This window comes from Rhipicephalus microplus, chromosome 5 (assembly GCF_043290135.1).
Source record: "Rhipicephalus microplus isolate Deutch F79 chromosome 5, USDA_Rmic, whole genome shotgun sequence".
Classification (NCBI taxonomy): Eukaryota; Metazoa; Arthropoda; class Arachnida; order Ixodida; family Ixodidae; genus Rhipicephalus; species Rhipicephalus microplus.
Genome location: NC_134704.1, coordinates 21,756,974 through 21,763,194, shown reverse-complemented (window position 1 = coordinate 21,763,194; position 6,221 = coordinate 21,756,974). Strand labels below are relative to the sequence as shown.

The 6,221-nt window shown below is 45.9% G+C and overlaps 1 protein-coding gene across 1 annotated transcript in view; it reads left to right on the top strand.

Annotated features, from left to right (window-relative positions):
- Positions 1 to 441: 441 nt before the first annotated feature.
- Positions 442 to 6,221, top strand: part of LOC119174899 (potassium voltage-gated channel protein Shaw-like) — a 124,401-nt gene continuing 118,621 nt past the window's right edge. The window contains exon 1 of the mRNA XM_075894960.1: positions 442 to 655. The gene's annotated coding sequence lies outside the window, so the exon portion shown is untranslated. The remainder of the gene's footprint in view (positions 656 to 6,221) is intronic.

Sequence of the window (6,221 nt, the reverse complement as noted above, 5' to 3'; positions counted from 1 at the left end):
AAATAGAGAGAAAGGGGAAAGAAGGAGGAGGGTGTCCCAGGCCCCGATTGCTTCCAACGTCGTGGACGCCACGCGACTTTTGTTGAGCCAGCCAGGCCAGCGCGTGAGGTGCGAAATGTGAGCGCGCCGAAGCGTCGGGAAAAAGATAGCACGGCCTTCACTCCAAGCGGGAAGCAAGAGAAGAAGCTGGAGCCTCTCCGCGACGAGGATTGTTCGGCCTCAGAGCTGCCCGTCGTGCCGTGGCGGCGTTGCCGCGGGCGCACGTCACGAGGGAACGGCGGCGAAGCCAACGGAACGACAGCCACCGCCGCCGGTGTAGTAGTGGCCCATTTCTGGCAGCCGCTGTAGCAGTCGGTGCGACCTCTGCCTTCCGACCGAGTGATACCGCACGTATTATCGCATCGTTTTTTTTGTTTCGCCCACGTTCATACACGGTGCGTTTTCTCGTTGCGCTATTGGTGACGTGCCAGTGTTTAGGACGGCGGGGCTATGAAGAGCGTCGTGCCGAGGTTCGGCGAGACGCGGCCACGAACAACAAGACTTCGGCCACGGAGACGACGTGACGTCGCTAGCGCCTACGAAGCTGCTGCTGCTTCTGGCTGCCACCACTGTGTGTCCCGTGTGGCAACGCTGCAGTGCCAGTGATGACCTGCAGGTGAGTCACACGCCTCGCGTTTCATTGATTTCGCAAGCGGCCCAGCCGAGCTTCGCAGAATACTGTCTTCTCTCGCGATAAATCACTCGTGTTACTCAATCGTATACACGCGAAACTCATTTTAAGAGCAGTAAAAGTAAACAAAAAAGGAATACATATTTCTTTGAAAATTTTCTAGAAGGCTGCCTCGGTGCAATTTCTCTTGGCAACGATGTTTCACTAACACGCCAATAGACGCGTTAGTAATCCGATATGATTTATGTAAAAGTGTAGAACGACAAAACAGACAATCGACTGTCGCTAGCGGCCGTCCGCGCTGGGCTCTTCTATTCCTTTTGCCACACACGGTTTGACAGCGTCACGCTTTTTAGTGAACAACATGACCTCAATGTTGCGGGGGAGCGTTAACTGCTATCCTTCCTAGCGTTTGTGTAAGCTACTTGTCAGCTTGATTTAAGGGAAACCCTAACAACGAGAATTTATATCATGGAGATCGCACGTGAACGTGAGTCTACGAAGATATTTAGAGGACACCAGTGCGCTGGAGACTAAAATGAATAATGCTTGAAACGACCTAAAAAACATGTTACAGCTACCAACAACGAATTTTCGCTTTGTCCTTCGATCAGTCGAGTATAGTCAAAATGCCGGTAAATGTAAATCGAGTAGTGAAGTATGATAGTATTTTATCTGACTGGACGTTTAGCCTTTGCTAATGGAAAGTGAACATGGCACATGATTTTTTTCTCCGAAAATTTGTGATGCAAAGTCAGAAAGTGTATCAACACGGCCTAAGTAAACCTAGGTGTGGCTTCCGGCAGGCTTAAAAAGAAGCACTCTACAAAATCTTCACACGTAACTTGCTATTGATTACTGATGCTATACAAATCACATTTGGGCATAGTTATTCTTCTCAAGATGAATTAAACGGGCGATGTGCATGTCCGAGCTTTTTCAAGAAGCGAAAAGAAAAGCGTCGAAGGATTCCGAAAATTATATGAAACATATGACCAAACAGAATGCCAGATTGAAGCAATGAATGAAAAAAGAAATAACCATGCAGCAATTTTTTCATCGCCAGAGCAATCAATCGATTAATCAATAATTCATTGCATGTTCATCTTCCGCTCGATTGATTATTGTTACACAAACATCCCATGCGTAATGGGCTAACTTTGGCCAACACTTGATTGCGTCAAGCGTCAGACAACTCAGGATACACTGTCAAAGCTTTGGCAGTGTTGGACGTATGTGAGTGCACTATTGTGCACTTTCTCATCAAAGTGGATTAATTGAACATTCGCAGTACTGCGTAGCGGATTGAACGTCCTGCTATCTGATTGCAATGTTATGAATGAGTTGGTTGCTGTGAGCGTTGTCGGTGGTACAGCGCAGCACGCCTGCTTAATAGGTACTGAAATTGTGTAGTACTGATCAGTCACCTTCATACACCAGTGTTACCATATAGGTTACGTTAGTTTCGAAATGAAAATGCTATGTTATGCGCTGATCAGTCATGTGTCAATCAATTTTGGAGAATGATCGTAAGAGTGAAATTCCCTATAAACATTTTCAAGAAAATTTAAACGTGTGACGATATAGGGCTATTGAGCGAAAATCCAGCATGCTTAGCTGATAAGACATACAAGGAGGTGCTGGAGGCAGACTTTTTTTTCGTCACAAGTGGTAAACGCCCCCTAAAAAGTACGTTTGGACAATTTCCCGAAGAAGCGCTGTTCCAAGTTTGTTTACCACTTAGTCTTGTTTATCCGCTAATTAAAAAAACAAAAAAATGGGTCAAGTCTTGAAACAGATGGCAAGGAACGTAAACGAATGCAATGTTTGAGAGTGGAATTGTTATAATCATTGTTGCATGCTTTCCAAAAAGATGCGCGTAACAGACGTGCCGGTGATCACAACGATTCCCCGTTGGCGTTGCTTTTACCGTACTGTCATGGGAGTAGCAACACCATTTTATAAATTGAGCTTTACCTTTATTATTTGGTTATCCACGTCCGCCACGCGTGACACTAAGATCTCGTTCAGTTCTAGGATTAGAAATCTAGCCAGGGAATCACAGGGAGAACAATTTACGGTGAACCGGGTCTGTATCATTACTCTCAATTTTTTTCCACATTTCAAGGCAGGCTTGCCGTCGGGAGTAAGGGGGGGAGGGGTCACATTAACCCTCCCCCTCCCTGATATTTCATTTTTGCTTTGTGTATATACACGCGCATGAACATACGTAAAGTGTTACTGAAACTCCACATGAAAATTTCTGCCTACGTCACTGTTTTGCGATACAGTAAGGCACTATACTGACGAGAAAATGGGCCACCAAATAGCGGGCTCACTCCGCAGTCATCAATAAGGAGGGTGGGATTGTGAATTTTGCCAGAGGGAACATCATTAACGCGCGGAGCGGTAGAAATACAAGGGTATAAAATGAGCGTGGGAAGAGACATTAATTGATGATTAAGTAGCAGGCCATTGCGGATTCAAATCGAGTGCCACAGCGTGCGGAGCGTTATGCGATCTCACTAAACAGTGACATCGCATAAAACATTACCCTTTTATATATACCATAGTAATGACGTCAGTGAGAGCCATTTCAAACGACAAACTGTACATTTAACTCGAAATCATAAAGAGATGCAAAAAAAAAATGGCAGCATATCCACGGAGTGAATGATGGATAGTGGGGCGAAGCATCCGTCCGTCCATTCGTTCTTGCTTCCATCCGTCCATGCGTGCGTCTGTGTGGCCACCCGTGCGTCCATACGCCCCTCCGTGCGCGCGTCTGTTCGTGCGTCCGCACGTCCATCTGTGCGTCCGTCCATGCATCCGCTCCTGCTTCCGTCCATGCGTCCATCCATCCGTGCAGCCATCCGTGCGTCCGTCTATGCATCTGTCTGTGTGTCCGTTCGTCCACCTATTCAACACTCCAAGTACTACCATCTCGCACCTTTTCATAACATATTCCTCATATAGAAGCACCGTCATCCAGCGGACATTCCAAGGACTGAACGAGAGGAGGCACACGCACACTTTCTTACGGCTTGCACTTCGTGTCTTCTTCCCACCTTTAACCACCTCGAGTTCATGGTATATACTAGTTCACTGTTTTCATGGCACAGCGGCCCAACGCTCGCTAAAACTTTCTAAAACCAAGGAGGTTACACCCAGCGAGTATAACGTAGCAACCCTTTTTTGTCAGATAGTGCTCAATGTACATGCCAATGGCGGCTAAGAGGTAATGAGAGACAGGAGAATTCGGCTTTTAGTTAACGCGCACGCTGCGATTTTTTTTATTGTTCAACAACGCACAGAAGAAATCTCCCACCGGCACCACCTTTGAGGTCAAAATCTAAGACTGGTTACACACTACGACCACTACTACTACTACGAGGGACGAATGGGTGCCGGTTTAAGGAGCTTCGCCCCTAAAAACGCAAGCACCGATGGACACACCTAAGCACTCACATGCGTAAACGTGAGCACGAATACAACACAAAGTCAAGTTGATGCACGCATGCATGAAGATCCACTTGACAAAAGACATTCTACATACATACATACATACATACATACATACATACATACATACATACATACATACATACATACATACATACATACATACATACACAACACACATACATACATACATACATACATACATACACAACACACATACATTTATACATACATACACATACACATACATATATGCATACATACATACATACATACATACATACATACATACATACATACATACATACATACATACATACATACATTCATACATACATACATACATACATACATACATACATACATACATACATACATACACAACACACATACATACATACACACATGCATACATACATACATACATACATACATACATACATACATACATACATACATACTGTCTGCCACGGTGGATCAGTGTGTATATGGTGCTGGGGTGCTGACCCGAAGGTCGCGGGTTCGATACCGGCCGTGGCATTTCGGTGGCAGTGAAATAGTAGAAGCCCGCGCACAGCATGATGTGAATGCAGGTTAGTGAACGCCAACTGGTCGAAATTCGCGGAGCCCTGCGCTACGGCGCCACTCATAATCATATCTGGCTTAGGGACGTAGAATTCCACATGTTATCTAAATACGTAAAAACACGCACCTTTTAATCATGCGCCCCGACATATCTACAAAGTACACGCACAAGCCGGTACAAAACACGTGCATTCTTGCATGTACGTACGTACTCGCTTTCCTGGTTTCGTTTCTTTTTTCGTTTTTTTTTTACTTTTTCGTCATGCACCCAGACACCAGCCAGGGCATTGCGTGGCGTCGCGGTCGCAGAGGCGGCGTCACGCCGTTTTTTGGAGCTGGCGTGTTTACTAGGCGCTTTCATTTCTCCTTTCCTCTGGGGCGAAGCGATGGTTTGGTATAGCGCGCCGTTTCTATGGCGCCTGTGAGCAAGAACGAAAAGGAAAAGAAATATATATATATAGAGAGAGAGAAGGGGTGGTGGTGGCGCGCTGGTGCGTGCGGTGCTCTCCGCTGTCGGGCTCACTTTCCATGACTTCGCCTTCGCCGTCGGGCACGCCCGGCACTCTACAGATAGCGGCTCCTGCCTTTCCGTTCTTATTAAATTCGAGTAAAGAATAGCAGCTCTCTTCTCCGTAACTCGCTCTCTTTTAATGTATTTCCCTTATTCTTTCTTTGGCAAAGAGTCATGACCAGAAAATACAAAACATCCCCTCTACTTCCAACGTTGTTATCGTACGGTTGTCTTAGCTTTCTCTGCATTCTCGCCACTGGAGCCCTTCCTCGCCCGAACTTGGGTGCGCCTCCACGGAATGACGTAAGCGAAATGCGTCGTGACGATGTGCAAGACGCCTTGCTTTCGGCGTCTATTACATTTCGTGGATATGAACACGGACGTAGATGCCGCTAGGCCACTCGCTTTTACGTAGGATACAATGGTAGTCAGAAGCACATTGATTCACGGTACCGTAATTATGGGTGCTTAATTTTGCGGCTGCTTATGTCTCGACCGAAAGATTAGTTGATGCTCCGCGCTGGACTGCGGCATAGATATTTCCAGTGGCATAACCACCTCGTGTGTTTCTAAAGGCGAAGCTGTTCTTTGCCGAGTTTTTGTGGGCATCATAAACTGGTATTTGCCACAAGGTAAATCCCACTACACAACAGTGGTCCTCTAAACATGAAGGCAACAGCTAGGCTAATAAATGTGTAAATAAGCGCACTCTGTCTTTTTTTTTTCTTGACCTCCGCACTGGACACACACCCATTGGAGGGAATCGGCCGAGTAGAATGGGAACTCTTCGCATATTTTCTGTGTTCTGTATTTCCTAGAACCGCTAGTTAATTAATTGTTGACCCTAAGTGTCAATTGGCAATAATGAAATATGCCATGCGCACAGAATTTAGCAAGATATAATTTTAGTCGCAGCGATATAAACCTGAACGGCGAAGAAATCACCCCTGGGGCTGTACCCCTGAGTAGTCGCCCCAAGAGAAAGAAAGACGT